Source organism: Pleurodeles waltl, chromosome 6 (genome assembly GCF_031143425.1).
Source record: "Pleurodeles waltl isolate 20211129_DDA chromosome 6, aPleWal1.hap1.20221129, whole genome shotgun sequence".
In the NCBI taxonomy this organism is placed as follows: Eukaryota; Metazoa; Chordata; class Amphibia; order Caudata; family Salamandridae; genus Pleurodeles; species Pleurodeles waltl.
In genome coordinates, this window is record NC_090445.1 from 679,021,191 (window position 1) to 679,042,152 (window position 20,962).

Consider the following 20,962-nt stretch of genomic DNA (forward strand, 5'->3'; position numbering starts at 1 on the left):
TAAAGCGGCGGCCAAACCGGCAACAGGCCGGCGGTCGAAAAAATGGAATTCTGACCCTGGCGGCAACCGCCAACACAGCCCGCCACATTAACACTCCGACCGCCACGGCGGTACAGACAAACATCGCGGCGGTCACCGCCAACAGGCAGGCGGCAGACAATGTACCGCCCACACTATCATAACTCACTAATCCGCCACCTTTTCCGAGGCGGGAGCCCCGCCGATAAAAACACGGCGGAAACAGACTACGAACGGGAAAACGCTCACCAAAACACACTCCACGAGTACGGAGGACAGCATGGAACCCGAATTAAACATCCTACCTGCTCTCGTCTACCTGCTCATCTACCACGAGTACGAACGCCGGCGCAGACGACAACGGTGAGTACTGCACCTACGACACACGGGAGGGGGGAGGAGGGAAGCTTACGGCACACACATATGCGACCCCCACCCCCTCAAACAATGTACACACCAATGCAGAGCAACAATGCACAGTGACACCACCCAAACCCCCCTGAAAAATGCAAAGACATAATTAAATTGTGAAGAAAAATTTATATAAAAAATAGACTCTGATAAATATAGGTCAACTATGCAAAATATCCATACCAAAATAATACTATATACACTGCCATGGAGAACCGAGGCAATTAGTCCTCTACATCAAAGTTAAATAGAACAGTCCGTGGGCCACAGTGTAGCGACACAAGGGCAAAGCCCACACAGGAGACCTGAGTTCTTTGGAGAGAACACTGCAGGGGCATCTGATGAAAAAACTACAGCCACCTCAGGGGGAAGGGAAGGGGGGGGCACCACAGCCACATGAGTCCACAACGTCAGATCCACGAAGGGGCCACCATGCCCATTGATGTATCCTGGGGAGTGCAAAGCCACAGTCTCTCAAGTCTCTACAGTGGGTGGGTTGCCCACTGTGCCATCCTGGGGAGTGCAAAGCCACAGTCTCTCAAGTCTCTACAGTGGGTGGGTTGCCCACTGTGCCATCCTGGGGAGTGCAAAGCCACAGTCTCTCAAGTCTCTACAGTGGGTGGGTTGCCCACTGTGCCATCCTGGGGAGTGCAAAGCCACAGTCTCTCAAGTCTCTACAGTGGGTGGGCTGCCCACTGTGCCATCCTGGGGAGTGCAAAGCCACAGTCCATCAGGTGGATGACAGTCTCCACTGGTCAAGGAGGAGGCATGGTGGGCACAGTGAACCATAAACAGTGCTTGACAGGAAAGGCCCAGCGGAGCGGTGCTTGAGACGGCGGGGCCCAGCGGAGCGGTGCTTGAGACGGCGGGGCCCAGCGGAGCGGTGCTTGACAGGAAGGGCCCAGCGGAGCGGTGATTGAGTCAGCGGGGCCCAGCGGGGCCCAGCGGAGCGGTGCTTGAGACGGCGGTGCCCAGCGGAGCGGTGCTTGACAGGAAGGGCCCAGCGGAGCGGTGCTTGAGACGGCGGGGCACAGCGGAGCGTTGCTTGACAGGAAGGGCCCAGCGGAGCGGTGCTTGAGACGGCGGGGCCCAGCGGAGCGGTGCTTGAGACGGCGGTGCACAGCGGAGCGGTGCTTGACAGGAAGGGCCCAGCGGAGCGGTGCTTGAGACGGCGGGGCCCTGTTCAGCGGTGCTCTTCTGCACGGCGGGCCCTGTTCAGCGGTGCTCTTCTGCACGGCGGGCCCTCTTCAGCGGTGCCTATCTTCACGGCGGGGCCCTGTTCAGCGGTGCTCTTCTGCACGGCGGGCCCTCTTCAGCGGTGCCTATCTTCACGGCGGGGCCCTGTTCAGCGGTGCTCTTCTGCACGGCGGGCCCTGTTCAGCGGTGCTCTTCTGCACGGCGGGGCCCTCTTCAGCGGTGCCTATCTTCACGGCGGGGCCCTGTTCAGCGGTGCTCTTCTGCACGGCGGGCCCTGTTCAGCGGTGCTCTTCTGCACGGCGGGGCCCTCTTCAGCGGTGCCTATCTTCACGGAGGGGCCCTGTTCAGCGGTGCTCTTCTGCACGGCAGGCCCTCTTCAGCGGTGCCTATCTTCACGGCGGGCCCTGTTCAGCGGTGCTCTTCTGCACGGCGGCCCCTCTTCAGCGGTGCACATCCAGTAGGTCAAGGGAGCCAGACCTGGGCTGGACTCCCTGCTCAGTCGCCCTCCGTGATGTTTCTGGACCCTTCGGTGACGGAGTCCTGGGCCCTTTGGTGTCCTCCTTTACAGCTGGGATGTGGCATGTGGGGCCCACCTGCTCCGCGCTCCTGCTGGCTGACTTCTCCGCCCTGCTGCCCTTTCGCTCCTTAGATGGGGCTCTCGGGCCCTTGCCTCCCCTAGATATTGTGGCTGGTGAAGTGGGCGAACTTTGCTCCTCGGGGGCAGCCGTGTCAGTCCTCGCACGGTGGCCCTTTTGTTTCCTGGTCCTCTTGCCGGGGGGGGGGCTGGATGTGTCCTTGCTGCTGATTGAGGTGTCACTGCTGGCAAAGGGTGGACTCCAGAACCCATGCACAACAGTGACACTCGAAGCTGGGCTGGTGGTGGCTGTGGTGCTCTTGGGACTCTTTGCAGATGGAGGGGGTAGGTCATCGGAGGGAAAGAGGTTAAGATTAGCCAGGAAAAGTTTTTTAGGGCCAAGGTAAAGGGTAGGAGAAGTGGTGATGGGAGTGGAGGAAGAGGATGTGGTTGTAGGAGAGTCAGGTGTGCTGTCATTGGGTGAAGGTGCTGGTGCTGTAGGCTGTCGTGAGGGGGATGTCTGTTGGGTGGGTGGCTGCCTGCGTTTGTGTGTCTTGGAAGAGCGGGTGACAGACACAGTGGGAGAGGACACAGGGGACGTGTAAATGGCAGTGGGAGTGGTGACTGCACGCGTGCGGACTGTACAGGAGGGTGTGGTGGTGATGGAAGCACTGGCTGATGTTGGTGTGCATGCAGGTGTGAGTGTAGACGTCACAGGGAGGGAGGAGGGAGACGAGGAGGAGGGGGACACAGGGGTGGTAGTGACTGTTGGAATGTCTGCATCTGGGTGTTGCTTGGGTGAGTGTTTGTGGGATCTGTGGTGCTTGTGTCTGGATGAGCTGCCCTTGGGTGTTGAGGTGTGTGCAGGCTGGTCAGATGGTGTGGATGGGATAGGCTGAGGAACAGGAGACAGAGACAGGGTGGAGGCAGTCAGAAGAGGGAGGCTGGAAACAGGGACAATGGCTGCCATCAGTGCTGAGGCCAGAGCAGTGAACGATCGTTGATGGGCAGCCTGACCCGAATGAATGCCCTCCAGGTAGGCATTGCTCCGATGCACCTCCCTTTCTACCCCCTGGATGGCATTCAAAAGGGTAGTCTGCCCAACAATGAGCGTCCTGACAAGGTCAATGAGCTCCGCACTGAGGGCAGCAGGGGTGACAGGGGCAGGGGCTGAAGTGCCTGGGGCGAAGGAGACGCCCGCCTTCCTGGGCGAGCGGGCACGGAGCATAGGCTGAGGGGCTGCAGGGAGGGCGGGGCTGGTGCGCTGGGTGGCGGCTGTACCTGTAGAGGCGGGGGGCACGGATGTTGCCGCCACCGCTAGGGAGCACCCATCCGAGGACGTGTCTGTGTCGCTGGTCTCACCACCGGTCCCCGTTGTGGTGCTCCCCTCGCCCTCCGGATCACTGGTGCCCTCGGTGTCTGTTCCTGGGCCCACCTGGGCCTTGTGACTTGCAGCTCCCTCGTGCTCCGATGCCAAATCTCCTCCGCCTGATGATGCTAATGCACACATGCACAAGAAGATGAGGAAGAAGGGTGGGGGGAGAAAAAAGAAGACCAGGTTGAGTGCATGCAATGTCAACACCGTTGGCGGAGAGGACAGACACAGGATCCTCATGCACTAAGCCGCGCATTCGGGGTACACTACTCAGTACTTCTGACTAGGACAACAGGTCAAGAGACGACAAACGCGCACATGTGTGAGGCTGGACCATCAATAGCTGTACTTGTCACCCTACAGAGGTGGGGGCCGGGAGCACAGGGCCATGCCTAAGGGAGAGGACTACACTACAGAAAGCGCCATGGCCTAATGTCACCCACAACCCTCCTCCCCCTCCCAGACGCCTCCACTGCGCAGAAAGATAGCAGAATGTGCTGATACTCACCCCCTTGTGTCTGCTGTGATGCTCTCAAGCGCCCATCCAAATCAGGGTAGGCCACCGCCAGGATCCGGGACATCAGGGGGGTCAGGGTACGACTGGCACCCCTCCTAGGTTGGGAGGCCATCCCCAGCAGTGACTCGCGGTCTTCCTGGTCCCGCGGCGGATGTCCTCCCACCTCTTGCGGCAGTGGGTGCCCCGTCTGACGTGGACCCCCAGGGCCCGGACTTCCTTGGCGATGGCACGCCAAATCTCGACTTTCTGATGGGTGCTGACCTACGTGACATGTACAGGGTGGGAAGGAAACATTCATCAACTTACTGCATGTTAGATGTGATTGGCCCCCCTCCCCAACCTTGCCATATGGCACATGCTCTCATCTGTCGTGCATTGCACTCCTCATTCGCCCCCCACCCCACCAACTTACATCCACCACACTCCACACAGGCATCGCCCATTCCATGTGCACCCAGTGTACTTACCTGTTGGTCTGGAGGACCGTAGAGTAACGCATACTGGGGGAGGACCCCATCCACGAGCTTCTCCAACTCTTCAGACGTGAAGGCAGGGGCCCTTTCCCCAGTCGCAGCAGCCATTGTCACTTCCAGACCGAGGTCACAGCAGCACTTGCAGTATAGGTCCTCTCCTGTGGATGATCAGGTCTCGAGTGATTAAGCAGATAGAAAATGGCGGTCACGCCCGCGGCGGTGCGTACCGCGGCGGTGCGTACCGCTACCGCCGGCGCACATCGTCATTGGCTCATGAAACCCATAGGCTTCAATGTTAACCAATGCGGCTTCGTATAGCGGTCTTCGACCGCCTACCGCCACGGTGTGCTCGTCCAGCGCATTGACCTCACATCCCATTGTCCCACTTCACAGGTCAGGCAGCCGCCACTTCAAGGGCCCACATGGCATAATTTCTACTGCGACACACAGGCCTAGGCCTTGCATTGCCACACATACACGCCTTTCAATACATAGATAACCGTGTGCTATGCAAGCTGTGGTGAACGTACCAGTGATTAGCTTGACTCTGTGCTCCATGTTGTCATTCCTAGGCACCGTCCGCTGGGACTTGCGAGGAGAAGGATGAATCCTCGCGTGTACCGACCGCTGGTGGACCTGTCGACAATGGAAGAACGCCACATCATACTACGATACCGACTTGACCGTGCCACTATCCATGAACTGTGTGCCCAGCTGGAGCCAGCCCTGATGTCCCCCATCCGCCAACCCCCAGGAATTCCCCCTCTGATGCAGGTGCTGTCTGTCCTCCATTTTCTTGCAAGTGGCTCATTCCAGACAACAGTGGCCATGTCATCTGGAATGTCTCAGCCCATGTTTTCAAAAGTTTTGTCTAGAGTGTTGTCTGCCCTGACGAAACACATGCGGAGTTACATTATATTCCCTGAGGAGGTTGTTTTGGCCACTGTGAAGGGTGATTTTTATGCCCTTGGACATATTCCCAACATAATTGGTGCCATTGATGGGACCCATGTGGCCTTAGTCCCCCCAAAAGACGATGAGCAGTTGTACAGAAACAGGAAAAGTTACCATTCTATGAACGTCCAGGTGGTCTGTTTGGCTGACCAGTACATCTCCCATGTGAATGCCATGTTCCCTGGTTCAGTGCATGACGCGTATGTGATGCGTAATAGCAGCATCCCTTATGTGATGGAACAGCTACAGAGACAACGTGTGTGGCTAATAGGTGACTCTGGTTACCCCAACCTGCCTTGGCTATTGACCCCAGTGAGGAATCCCCGGACCAGGGCAGAGGAACGGTACAATGAGGCCCATGGGCGAACTAGGAGGATCATAGAAAGGACCTTTGGCCTCCTGAAGGCCAGGTTTAGGTGCCTGCATATGACAGGGGGATCCCTGATGTACTCACCAAAGAAGGTGTGCCAGATCATCGTGGCCTGCTGTATGCTTCACAATCTGGCATTGCGACGTCTGGTGCCTTTCCTGCAGGAGGATGGTCCAGATGGTGGTGTTGAAGCAGCTGTGGAGCCTGCGGAGAGTGAAGAGGAGGATGACTCAGAGGACGACACATACAACAGGGACAGAGTTATCCAACAGTATTTTCAGTAGCACACAGGTAAGAATAACCCACGCCATTTTACTTTTCCTGAAAGCCTCCTGCTTCTCAACTTTGTCGATGACCCCCCAGTTCTTTTAAACTGATGTTTGATTTTCCCTTCCCTTTTCAGTGCTGTATGACCCACTGCATGACTTCTCCTTGGTTAGCCCATGGACTAATGCTTATTGATCTCGGTATGTGTTCAGCACAAAGTTAACAGAACATAATTGATCGGTAATGTGTTATACATTTGTAAATAATACAGCCTGACTCCTGATTGATTTCAGTGCATTGAGTGATTTATTTTTTGTGCTAGATAATGGTACATGATATTAACACGGTGATGGGTGGGGGTGGAGTAATGTCCATGGCAGAGTCCAGTTCTCAGTCTCACAGGTGCATTGTCCATATGCCTGTGGAAGGATGGAGCAGGGGCAGTTCAAGGTTGGACAGGGTGGCAATGTGGGACAGTGGGATGACTTCAGGGGGTATCTCATGCTGGCGGGGGTCTTGACATCCTACTCTGTCTATTTTTTGGATCTCAGGCTCCTCTTGCGGGGTGGTTGTTCTTCAGCAGGAGGTGGGGTTCTGGTGGCCTGTCGTTGTGGTGGGGCCTCCTGTCCACTAGCGCCGGCGGAGGTGGTAGGCTGTTCCTGGTCCGGGCTAGTGACAGGGGCCCTGTGTGGTGCCACATGGTCCCGCAACGTGTCTTCTATCCGGTTGAGGGCCTGGACTATGCTCCCCATAGCGGTAGAGATGTTGGTGAGTTGATTGGTGAACCCCATGTAGCGTTCCTCCTGCTGTGCCTGGATCTCCTGGAACCTGGCCAGTACCGTCGCCATCGTCTCTTGGGAGTGGTGGTAGGCTGCCATGATGGTGGTGAGGGCCTCTTGGAGAGTGGGTTCCCTGGGCCTCTCCACCCCCCCCCCTGTCGCACAGCAGCCCTCCGAGTTGCCCTGTTTCCCCCGGCCTCTGTCCCCTGGACGGTGTGCCCACTACCACTGCCCCCAGGTCCCTGTTGTTGTTGGGGTGGTGGGTTAGCCTGGGTGCCCTGTAGTGGCAGACACACCGCTGATTGACCTGTCCTAGAGACAGAGGCATGGGCCCGCTGGGTGGGAGCTGTGCTGTTGTTCCCAGAGGGGGTTGGGTCTGCTGTGGCCTGTGTGTGGGGAACCGACTGTCCAGAGGTCCCCGATGGTCCGGGCTGGTCATCAGGTTCCAGGTCGACAGAGCTGCTGTCATCACTGGGGGCCTCTTCCGGGGGGGGGATGGACATTTCTGGACCCTCCTGGCCGGTGTGTTGGCGTTCGGGTCCTGCATGGGGTAAGAGAGTATGGTTATTGTTTCTGTGTGTGCTATTGCGTGCGATTTATGGGTGCCCTTGTCCCCCAGTGCTGTCATTCCCTTGGGGGAGGTGTTGTGGGGGTGTTTGGGGGGGGGGGTATGTGCAGTGGTCATGCTTAGGTGATGGGTGTCCATAGTTTGTGATGGCATGCAGGGGTTGGTGTTGGGTGGGTTGTGCTGGAGAGACATTCTCAGGGAGGATGTGTGATGGGGGGTTGGGGGTGAGGGCGGTGGTGGGGGTTAGCATGCTGGGGGGGGTGAAGTAGTTGAGATTGTACTTACCAGAGTCCATTCCTCCGTGTACTCCAGCGAGGCCATCAGGATGCAGGATGTTTAGTACCTCTTGCTCCCATGCTGTGAATTCGGGTGGAGTGGGTGGGGGTCCCCCGCCAGTCTTCTGCACTGCGATGTTGTGTCGGGAGACCATCGAGCGCACCTTTCCCCGTAAGTCGTTCCAGCGTTTGCGGATGTCGTCTCGATTTCTGGGATGCTGTCCCACCGCGTTGACCCTGTCCACGATCCGCTGCCATAGCTCTGCCTTCCTGGCTATAGTGGTGTGCTGCACCTGTGAGCCGAAGAGCTGGGGTTCAACTCTTATAATTTCCTCCACCATGACCCAGAGTTCTTGGTCCGAAAAGCGTGGGTGCCTTTGGGGTGCCATAGGGTGGTGTGGATGAGGTGTGGGGTGGTGTATATGGTGATGAGCGTGTTGGTGTGTGGTGCTTTGTGCTTCTATGTGGTGTGTGTGATGGTGTAGTGTGCCTCTGTGTGATGTAGCTCTCTATTCTGTGATGTGTCTCTCTCTCCTTCGTCTCTGATCTTCAGTCGTAGGGGTTTGTGGGTGATGTGGGTGTGTGTTTTATAGTTGATTGGATGTGTGGGAGTGTTGTTTGTATGTGTGTCAGGTGTGTGTATTTGGAATTGTCCAATGTGGCTGTGTTTTGGAGCTGTGTGTGTATTTTGAGCGCGGCGGTGTGTACCGGCAATGGAATACCGCGGTTGAAAGACCGCCGCGTGGATTCGTGGGTCAGAATGGCATGGGCGTGTTTGTGTTGGCGTGGCGGTGGAGGTTTGGTCATCTCCAGTTTTCCGCGGCCCGCTGATGAGGCGGCCTTCCTTGGATGTCGGGTTTTTGCGGATTCACAGTTGGTGGTCAGAATGACCGTGGCGGTTTACCACGGCCGCGGCGGTAGTATGGCGGAGTTCTGACCGGCGGTATAGGCCTTTTACCGCCGAGGTCAGAATGACCCCCACAATCTTAAAATCAACTTTACTAAAAGATGTATTTTTAAATTGTGAGCTCAGAGACCCCAAACTCCACATGTCCATCCGCTCCCAAAGGGAATCTACACTTTAATCAGATTTAAAGATAGCCCCCATGTTAACCTATGAGAGGGACAGGCCTTGCAACAGTGAAAAACATATTTAGCAATATTTCACTGTCAGGACATATAAAACACATTACTATGGCCCTCATTCTGACCCTGGCGGTCGGCGGAGAGACGGCGGTCGGACCGCGAACAGACCGGCGATATTAAAAATGGCATTCTGACCGCGGCGGTCCCCGCCGCGACCGACCGCTACTTCTCCACTCCGACCGCCGCGGCGGTCATGACCGCGGGGCTGGAGTTTGCGCACTCCGGCCCGGCGGTCGTCCCAAGACCGCCAAGGGTATTATGACCCTGCCTACCGCCGCGGTTTCTTGCGAGCGGGAACCGCCGTGCGAACCATGGCGGTAAGCACTATCGGGGCCAGGGAATTCCTTCCCTGGCACTGATAGGGGTCTCCCCCACCCCCCACTACCCACCCGAGTCCTCCCCCCACACCCTCCACCCCCCTGCCACCCCCCAGAGGTGGTACGAACCCCCTCCCCACCCCCACCCCGACATGCACATACATGTACCCCGACATGCACACACCCCCAACATGCACATATACACCCCCCCTACACACACATACACAACGGGGACACATACCCGCACACATACATGCCGACATGCGCACCCGCCGAACAGCACACATTACCCATAGACACAGCAGCACCCCCCGCCCGCATACACGCACTCACACACCCCCTCTACACACTCACACGCACACCCCCATGCACGCCCACATCACACAACACCCCCCCACCCCCTCCCCTCACGGACGATCAACTTACCTTGTGCGTTGGTCCTCCGGGAGGCGACGGGAGCCATAGGGACGTGACCGCCAACAGAAGACCGCCAACAGAAGACCGCCACACAGATATGTGGGTCGTAATTCTGTGGGCGGTGTTCTGCTGGCGTGGCGGTGGAGGTTGACCAGTCTCCACTTTCCCGCCGACCGCCAGTGTGGCTGCTGGCGGTTTTCCGGCGGAACGCTCCCAGCGGTCAGAATGCGCACAGCGGCACACCGCCGCGGTCGGCGGTCTTCACCGCGGCGGTAACTCGGCGGTCTTGCGAAAAGACCGCCAAGGTCAGAATGAGGGCCTATATGTCCTACCTTAACCATACACTGCACCCTGCCCTTGGGGCTACCTAGGGCCTACCTTAGGGGTGTCTGACATGTAAGAAAAGGGAAGGTTTAGGCCTGACAAGTGGGTACACTTGCCAAGTTGAATTTACAGTTAAAACTGCACACGCAGACACTACAGTGGCGTGTCTGAGACATGATTACAGAGCTACTTATGTGGATGGCACAACCAGTGCTTCAGGCCCACTGGTGGCATTTGGTTTACAGGCCCTGGGCACCTCTAGTGCACTTTTCCAAGAACTAACTAGTAAATCAAATCTGCCAATCATGGAAAGCCAATTACACATACATTTTACACAGGAGCACCTGCACTTTAGCACTGGTTAGCCCTGGTTAGCAGTGGTAAAGTGCCCAGATGATCAAAAACAGAGTCCAGCACACATCAACAACTTGGGAAGCAGAGGCAAAAAGTTAGGGGAGACCACGCCAAGGATGACAAGTTTAACAACAGAGTATAGTCTGATTAGGATAATCCTGAACCATGCCTCACTTTCATAGTCTTGAATATCTGCCCACAATGAACTCTGGAGTAATTGTTGACTAATCATTCTCCTTTAGGAGCAAGATAGCAAGATCTCCATGTTCCCTTTTCTTCTTTCCAACTACAAACAGCCAGACATTTAAGGGGCCATACTTCCTAGGTTAGACTATTGTAACTTGCTATTTTCATGTCTCCCTGTTTCTCTTTTCCAACACGTTAGCGTAGTTTTGTCTTTGATATGATTAAGAATATTTTCACAATTCAATGTAATTGATTGTTTAATGGTATAAGAAAAAAGGATACCAAGATATTGAAGTTTTTCCTTTTGCCATACTATCTCTTAGTTGGGGAGCAGTTTAGAGCTGCAATGAATATTAAAAAATCTGTCTTAGTAGTGTTTAAAGTAATACCTGAAATCTAAGAGTATGTTTGAATTAGATTTAATAGAGGAGCAATGGAATTCAGGATTACTAATGTATAGTAATACATCATCAGAAATGCTGAATGTATTATAGCAACAACATTAATATTAATACTGTTGCGTAGGCTCTCATTATTCTAATGAGACTACTGGATTTGAGCCGGAGAATCGCCAGCGTTGTGGTGGACTAAGTCTAACCCACTACAGGTGACACCTGTCGGCCTAATCCGTGTTTTGCTCCGTCTAACTAGTAGTGCCTAATTTCTACCCCAGAGGGCAGGGATGATTGGACAGCCGAGCGCATGACACAATTGACTACACAGGGAAATCGTGGTCAATCAGATCTCATCCGTTTCTCTCAGTTACATTAGTCTCACATGTACAAAGACAAACAGAGGCAGTATATGTTCCAATAAGGTTTTAATGAAGCAACTGCATCTTAGATAATAAAGTATGTATTGCAATAACCAGGATGATCAAACTTGACAAAATTAAAATAGTGACGAGGAGAGTAAAGCATAGATATAACACTACCATGTTGTCACTAGAGTCAATAGACAAAATCCTATCTAGGCTATATTAGCGCACAGCATGTTAAGCTCTAGTTCTGCCCTTCAGGTTCCCCTGGGAAGACATGAGCAAAGGCCTGAAGTCTGCATAAGCAGCTGTAGTGAAATGTTCAGCAATCAGCACACAGTCGTGGTCATCTGGCTGGGATCTCCCTCTAACGTGTATGGGACAGGGAAGTCTTTTTATAATAAAACAGCTGATGTTCTGAGCAAATGTCCCTACTTAAGGATGTGTATGTTTCTATAAACACCAGAGACAAAGGGTTACCACGTTTTACTTACAACCTATCTTACTGCAGCCTTGAGAAAAGCACAGATTGAAAGAAATGTCTTGTTTAAGAACACAGTGCTGGCCAAGGCAAAAAACAGCTAGCTAGAGAGAAATAAAACAAGACCTCAAATGTGGCTATTGTTAAAATAATAAACGAGTTTGAATAAAATATATCTAGGTTAAAGTGCACAGCAGCAGGCCTAGTGTGTTAAAATAACATGCATGGAGCTATAACTAAAATGGCTACTCAACAATACGTTCAATTTCCACACAGTTTCTGATGGCAATGAGTAAAGTTTCAATAGCTGGGAGAATAAGTAATTGTAATAAGGGACATCCTTATCTGGTGCCTCTAAAAAGGAAAACATTTCTAGAGATTTGACCATTAAGGAAAAGTCTGGCAGACGGACCAGAATAGAGTGCTGAAATCATGTGAATAAACAAACTGCCAAAATTAAATGCAGATAAAGCACAATACATATACTCCCAATGTACATTGTCTAAAGTTTTTTCAGCATCTAATGCCCGGATACCGTAGGGCAGAGGTAAGGATGGCTTAGCTTTAATTACATGGAATACTATTCTTGTGCTACTTACAGAATATCTAGCTTTCATGAAACCAGACTAATCAATATCAACAATAGTATCAAGTACCGAAGCCAACCTGGTTGCAAGAAGTTTTGCATAAAGTTTACAATCTTCATTACTTGAAGATATAGGAAGGTAATTTGAAACAATAGTGGGATTGTTGTTGGATTTTGGGAGAAATATAATCAAAGCTTCAGTAGAGAAAATTCTTCACTCACATCATCAACTCCGAAGTATGCTGCTGTCACAGCCCTCTTCACACAATCATCAGCTGACCCTAATGAACTGAGTAGCTTCCAACCAATCTCTCTACTACCAGAATCAGCAAAGGTGATAGAGAAAGCAATCTGCCAGCAACTCATCAACCATCTGGAATTCCACAATCTTCTCAACCTCACAAGGAGAACACAGCCAGTTAGATTCCCCGCCTACATATCAGAGCCCAAAGAACTGATCTGCAGAGTCCCTCAAGGTTCATCCCTCAGCCTCACCTTGCTCAACATTTTTCATAACACCAATCACAGATGTCATCAGTTTTCATATCATCTCCTACAGTGATGACACCCAGCTCACATTCCCAATGTCAGACAAGTCCATCGTGACCAGATCCAGCTTCACCGAAAACATGATTCATGTAGCAGAATGGATGAGAACCTACTGCTTGAAACTCAACATGGACAAGACAAAAGTGCTGACCTTTAGGAACTAGAACTTCCCCTGGGACTCCACCTGGTTGTCCTCACCCTCTAACCACGCACACAACCTGAGAATCATCTTAAATGACTAACTCAACATTGCTGCACAGATGCACGCAGTCAGCTCTATCTGCTATCATATGCTATCGATCCTCAACAAAATCTTCAGATGGTTTTCCAAGAGCATCAGATGTGCTGTCACTCAAGCCCTAATATAACAAAAAGATTTTTGGTCTCTCCAGTTTAAGGATATGAATTAACTTCCACAACAGTGGTTGTACCATAAAGAACTTTCTGTACAGATGAAGTTTGTGAATAATATATCACATTCATTAGAAACTTAAATTCCACAAATTCCACAATTTAAAGTAAAGTATTCAAGGTACTCCTGTATAACGGCACAGTGTGAGTGAATTATGTGTTAGTATAAGTGTTGCAGTGCTATTTACATAAAAACTAAAACCAAACTGTGGTTAAAAGCATGAGGTCTCAGATAAACACCTATAACAATAGGTACTGTGAGCCTGCTGAATTTTTCAAAAGTCAGTCCACATTTTCATATACAATGTCGACGTTTTGACCCCAAACAAAGAAATTAATTCAGGCGGGTCTTTGTCTTTTGAAGTGGCGATGCGTGCCTACAGCCTTGCTTCTTGGGTAATTTCTGACCCATGGAGCAATCAATAAGACAATGCACTCACATGGGCTAAAGGAGAGACAAAGTTGATGGTAGACACATTAATGCAGGCACTGTGGGTATTAGGGAATGGCCGTCATTTCATGCATCAGGGTTATTAGGTCCAAAAATCTAGCCTCTCTAAAGGCTAAGTGTGATGAGGATTTAGGTGAAGAGCTCAGAAGCTCACAATGGGTCTGCACCCTGAAGCAAGTGCATCATATCTAGCTGAATGCCTGCCTTAATCCCACACAAAGTAATTCTATCCACAGGATGTAGCTACTGTTGGCACACCTGCATGCCATGTATTCAGACATTCCCCTTGTATGTCCCCATTGCAATCATAAAAGGGGCTGCCTTTGGCCACATGAGCTGGTCTTGGGGCTGTCTCAAACGGTGATGGGGTGAAGTTACTTGGGGGGGGTCATTATGACCCCGGCGGATGGCGTTAATATGGAGGAAAGTACTGCCAACAGTCTGGCAGTACTTTTTCCCATATTAATACATTGGAGGTTTGGTTCAAGCAAAACCGCAAATGTACCACACCACCTGCCACAGCGGTACCAACTTCAGACTCCAGCCCGGCTGCCATCATTAGCCCGCCTGCGGGATTATGACCTCGCCTACCAACATGGTTTTCATGGCAACTGTACCACCACGAAAACCATGGCGGTAGGCACTATCAGTGACAGGGAATTCCTTCTCTGTCACTGATAGGGGTCTTCTCCGCCCCCCTCCCAAGGCTTCCCCCACCCACCCTCACTCTCCAGACACCCCTTCATTCACACATGCACACACGCATTCATACACTCATTCCCACAATCATCCATGCATGCAGAAATCCATTCACACACACATCCACACACACTTACATACATACAAGCACACATGAATTAATACAACACAACATACACGCACTCACACATCCATACATGCACACACATACAACATGCAACACACACCTCCACCCACATTCACGCACGCACAGACACACACACCCACACACACACAACACCCCCCTACCCTGTCGGAGCACCCGACTTACCTGTTGTGAGGGGGTCCTCCGGCAGGAGACAGGACAGGGTGCTGCTGCTAGCAACAGCGTCCGTCAATAGAACACTGCCAGGCCGTATCATGGGTCATGGGTCTGCAGCGGTCTACTGGCATGGCGCTGCTGCTGGCAGCAGCGTCACCTTACCGCCATCCGCCAGCATGGCCACAGCCGGATTTCCACCATCCTTCTGGTGGAAATCCAGCTGTGGTCAGAATAGGGAGATGGCTGATAGCCACGGCGATGGTCTTTTTGCGCCCGTCGCATTCAACGGTAGGTGGTTTTTACTGCCAGGGTCAAAATGACTCTCTTGATGTTTTTTGAAATGGACAGGCAAATCCAATTTGGTGTTCGCTAAAACATGTGCTGGGGTCCATGCACAGGCCTAAAGCTAATAGATTCAATGACAAATGTAGTAATCTTGAATTGCCTCTTACCAGGCAACTAATAGCCATGAATTGGAGATCAAAAGCAGCTGTAGACCTTTAAGATGGAAAGCAGATTTGTACAAATTTGTGAAAATGAAAATGGATACAACTTCATGCCCAACAAGTGGTATGGGTAGACCCAGACTGAAATTCTATTGGGAACCAATACTTGTGGTTTTAAACCCCATGACAGACACAAACCACCTTAGATGACAAGCTAAATAGGCATTTATGATCATGGGCACTATCTATTGATTAAGTGAAGTTTATAATAAAAGAGTTTAGGACCTGACATGCTCCTAGCATAAGCATGGATGTAATGATGTGTGCAGAATGCCTCAGTATTATTCTGTGATTAATCAGTTCCGATGGGTGGATGATGAACGGAGTGGTGAGATGTTTTGTGTATGATGGTTGTTGCTGGTCCTGGGAATGTAGACTGTATCTGATTCTCAGATATGTATTTGACGGCCGGATGATCTTATGTGTGGTAGTCTGTAAATGTAGGTTCTGCAGCCATACTGCAAGCTCTATCCAGACAACAAGGCCTCTCCGGGGCCATTGACAATCTGGGATGGTCAATATACACAGTGAGGCATGGTTTGATATGCAAACAATAAGGATCAATGGAAAAAATATTATTTATTTTGTGGAAGTTTTATTTTTTTAGAACAGTAAATGCTATTTAGTACTTGCGTAGTCACTTTTTTCTCTTTAGTATCAGAACCATTTGAGCTGAATGTTCTGTAAAATGTTTATTTGAAGGGTTCTGAAGTGGTGGTGGCAGTTACAGCTGACTTTGTAGTCTGCTTGAACTGAGGCAGCCCAACTCTATTACTTCTGAAAATAAATCTACTCAATAACATCTCTGGTTACTAACTGCATATCCTTCAAAACCATGTCCTCTGCTAACCTGACGGGTGGCGTCAAGCCATAAATCGGCCTATTTGTTTTGAAATTGCCCATCTCTGTGCATGACGTAAACAGGTCTGATAATCAGGTTATTGAACATTGTTTTAGATCTGCACCATTAAGAATATGTCTAGTATTAACAGGTAATACAGTGGTAGTATTGGAAGACATAAAAGTGCTGGCTGATAAAGCTGTGCATCAGCTGGTAATTTTAGAACTGTCATTCAACTAGTTATTTCCCAAATTACCCAGTCCCAGATCTGAAATATGGGGGTAATGGTTGCCAGCAATGGTAAATCTATCTTAGCTCTTTTGCCATGTTTATCAACCAAAATCTTAGGGCCTCATTTCGAGTTCGGCGGATGGGAGGACCTGTTTGCCAATTTCGGAAGGGGAGGTTGCCGCCTTACAGGCGACCTCCCCGCAAGACCTATTATGTCTTTTCCGCTGGGCTGACGGGCGGAAACCTATGTTTCCGCTGGGCTGACGGGCGGAAACCTATGTTTCCGCCCATCAGCCCAGTGGGAAAATGGCAGAAGCATTGTCCACAGCTCATAATCCAGCCGGTAGCAATGCTGTCACCCGCAAGGTGCACCAGCACTCTTGAAATGCTCACTGTCGGCTCAAGTGCACAGGCAGTGCTGGGGCCCCTCTGTGGCCCCCTGAATCTGTTCTCTGCCAGCCTTTTCATGGCAGTAAAGTTGCCATGAAAAGGCTAGTGAAGAACCAGGTTGTAATCAACACTTGCTGATTCCGACCTCCTCCACCATCAGCCTGTCGGGATTACCGATCTCGTTGGAGACGTCAGTGCTCTAGCGGTCTGACCACCAGGGTCGTAATGTGGCAGTCGGACCACCACAGCAGTGGCAGTCCTGACCACCAGAGCGAGTCTGGCGGTCTAGTGACTGCAAGGATTGTAATGAGGCCCTCAGTCTGGGGCTTGGTCTCTCATCATTCTGAGATAAGTAAATTGAGTTTTATTGAGTTGGTAAATAGTGATTCTTGCATTCTTAGAACTAGGAAACATGAAAAATCTTCAGAGGTGAGTGCCACATATACACATATTAGAATATTCAATGTTTAGATCCTCTGAAGATAATGGTGTAGATGGGAGTGAATAACGGCTGCTTACAGAGTACATGAAACATATGCTATCAGCATGTGTCACTTCGATGCTGAAGCTCTTTCGGTAGCTTTTACATTATATATTTTGTCATGCCATGTCAAATTTATTGTGTTAGTAAAAACCATGACAATATATATACCGATAAAACATGATAAAACAATTATGTTAAAATACCAAGTAAACAGTAAATAAATTCGTTAGCTAAGCAATCTAGCAACTGTAATATATTTTGTTCAACATTAAATGGAGAGATCGGTCTTAGATTGTTGCACAATGTTTCGTCTAAGAGTAACGATTTCTCTGTAAATAAAATTACATGTTAATACTGCTACAAAGTCTTACTCATGACGTCGAAAAGGGTTTAACTTTGGGCACATCAACAAGCGCTTACATCAGCATATCGTCGAGGGACCGGTACGGTAGCATCTGTCATGCAATCGCTAGAGAAATGGGATTTTCTTTTAAAAATACCTCTTTTATCGGTGGAGGAGGACTTTTGGAACAAGAGCACAAGGCTGCAGGACGACAAGATGTCGTGATTTACGAGAAAACGGTAGAGCGATGCAGGTGATGGTCACAGCCACAGCTGTGATGATTCCTAGTACAACACTAACCAGTTCTGTTGAACGTCCCAGAGAGAGACGATTCAGAGACACAGAATAACCTGTCCTGCTGAAAATGTGCAGCATCGAGTGAAGGAAGAGTCTGAGCAGCGTAGAATGAGATGCGCCCAGAGAAGTTACACGAGGTAAAAACACATAACTACACGGAAAGAAGTCAGGTTTGAATTGTAGAGTTAAGTAAATATGCCAGTCCATAAAGTCCAGCAATCCAAAATCCAACAGATAGCAGTGATTCATACAGATTATGAGGAGGGATAACATCATGTAGGAACAGCTGTGTATTGTATGAAGATAACATGTGATCATCAAGATCAGGGGGACGTGACTGGGCTAAAGGTGTTGAAAAAAGGGGTATCTAATTATTGTGTCTGGAAGTACCAGATAGATCAGCAATGGTATGACCCCATTAAGTGAGCAAAGGTGTAAACCTGCCAAGCAGATCAGAACTAAATCTGTAGGACAGCAACACGCTGAGGTAGCATAAGGAGGTATCCTACCGATGGCATGCGCTAGGAGCACAGATTAAATCAGAGGGTTTCAGTGGGTCACAACAAAGGTAATGGGACATGATACGTGGAATAAAGTGTTCCCTGCCTGACGATAGACTGATATTGCAATGCCCTTCACAAGGTCACAGAACATGGGGCATGTTTATGTTAGTTGGACTTTGATGTTTATTGGTGTTTGGGGATTACATGTTTCACCTGTGAAAACCGTAACCTGGCAAGTGTTTTTCTACTTTTACCGCACACTGCTTCTTAATGAAGATTTAAGAAAGAGGATATTCTTTTTTTTGTCAGCACCGGAGTGCACATCTCTCTTGTCAGATTGAGAGAGGAGTGTTGTGAATTACCTATGGGTCGGGCGGGTAGCGCACAGAAAAAACACTGGGTCTCATCAGGGTGCAAAAGGCTGCTGTAATGAGACGCGTGCTTTCCTATTAATAACACAATCCCTGTCTGCAAGGCCTTACATCCTAATATTCTCCTGGCCTCACTATGCATTGCCATAACTATCCAGACATCCTCACCCCTACTCTAAATATCCCTTCATAAAACCATCAGTCAAACTTCCAATCACCACTCTCGCCACTCAGATCTCTGAACCCCCACCTCTTGCCGCAAGCGTTTGCTGTTGACTTTATTCTGTTCCTCAAATTGTTTTCCCCTACCCCTTTCCAACCTCCAAAATCTCAGCTAGGTCTTAAGCTCTCCAACTTTTCTGTTGCAATAATTTCTTAAACTTACTAACACCCATCCTGCACCTACTCACTGAGAGCGACAAGACCTACTTTTGATCCCCAACAAACCTGCCTCATTAAAGGAGTGAGGATGGGGGAACTTTTATAAACACCACTATCTTTATCAGTCAGTGTGTACCGTTAAAATGGCACCTGCCAACTGTCCACTGCACATTTAATTTAACCCCTCACCCAACACTGTAGAGACAGTGAACATTGCGAGGGTGCTGGTGCACCCTCCGGGCTACAGCATTGCTGACGGCTCGATTACAAGACAATGCTGTAGCCTGTTTCCCGCTAAGTTTCTGCCCGCCAGCCTAATGGGAAACTCCTAATAGGTCCAGCAGGATGGTCTCCACTTCAGCAGGGGCCACCCCATCGGGAGTTTGGTGGACAAGCTTTCCTGTCCGCCAAACTCATAACGATGGCCTATGTACTGATTTTAAGCTGTTTTCTGAGCATACTGATTGGTACGCAGGATCTTTTGGTTATTTCTATTGTAGTTGTAGTTCTTTATATATGACAGAGTGTAACTACATATCATGTGATCAAGATGGTAAAATGGTTAAAACGCGTTGAGTTTAGTAACACAGTGATTTTATATATATATATATGTATATATATATATATATAGAGAGAGAGATAGATAGATAGATAGATAGATAGATAGATAGATAGATAGATAGATAGATAGATAGATAGATAGATAGATATTATATATTTAAACATAAAACATATGGGGTTATATTTTCCACTTTTACCTCCATTATTTTCTATGGGAGGTTGTTGCAGTATCAGTGGTTGGCCATGTGCAACATTGGCACACACAGAACTTGTATTCTGCATGACATATGCTTAATTTGTTTAAAAAATATTCTTAATAAAGTACTTAAGTCAACTGAGCAGTTGCTGAAGCCTCCAGTGTGGTACATAGAAAAAGGAAAAAAGGCTTTTTCTTCTTTCTAAGTGTGTTGTGGAATGCAGCACACTTAGAAAGAGGAAACAAGGAGAAAAAAAGATATGTCACGCAAGTGGACACAATGGTGATTCAAAACCTTGATAAAAATGCCCCATAACGCGTGAATTCAAAGGTATACCACCCATGACAAAAACGTTGCCAATTCACTGAACATGCCTTACAAATTTATAAATGTTTGCAGCCTGCAACAAAAGTTTCAAACCGTGATGTATAACTTTCCATCTGGAAGATTCCTAGAAACAATATTTACTCATTACTATTTGATACATTAGAGGTGCGTAATCCCCTGGCTTACCCAGTGTGTCATGGACCTTAGATGAAAGGAAGGGAATGGGCCCACTGGCTGCTGTTTGAACTGAGAAATACAGCAATAATCAGGGATCTGTAAGCCTTGAAGGCCTTTGGGCCCAGGTGCCATCATACCTTCTACACCAATGGAAACAACAACCTGAGCCAAGTGTGTGGGCACATGCCCAGTCATTGAAATATATGTCATGTAAATGATGCACAAAACGCCAGGTAAAATATTATAAGGCACCTGTTGAACAAAAAATTGTCTCTTGAAGCTTTAGGTTTTATTTTAGAATTTAGGATTATTTTACAGATTTAGGTGGCACGAGCACTGGTAAAATAAACAGGTCTTGCCTCTGGGTCCTATTGTCCTTGCCAATTGTTTTTAGCTGTGTTGCACAGCTTGCCCGATTCAGTGAGCGTAGCTAAAAATAAAACATTTGATGCGCCATCCACGTCACATTGCAGCCATGCACATCATTAAATGATATGGACACATTTTTTCTGTCCAATTACCCATGTGAATTGGATTGGTTGCTAAAAAGAAGAAAAAGTAGAAAAGTGATTTTCTTTAAAAAATAAAAAGGTAGG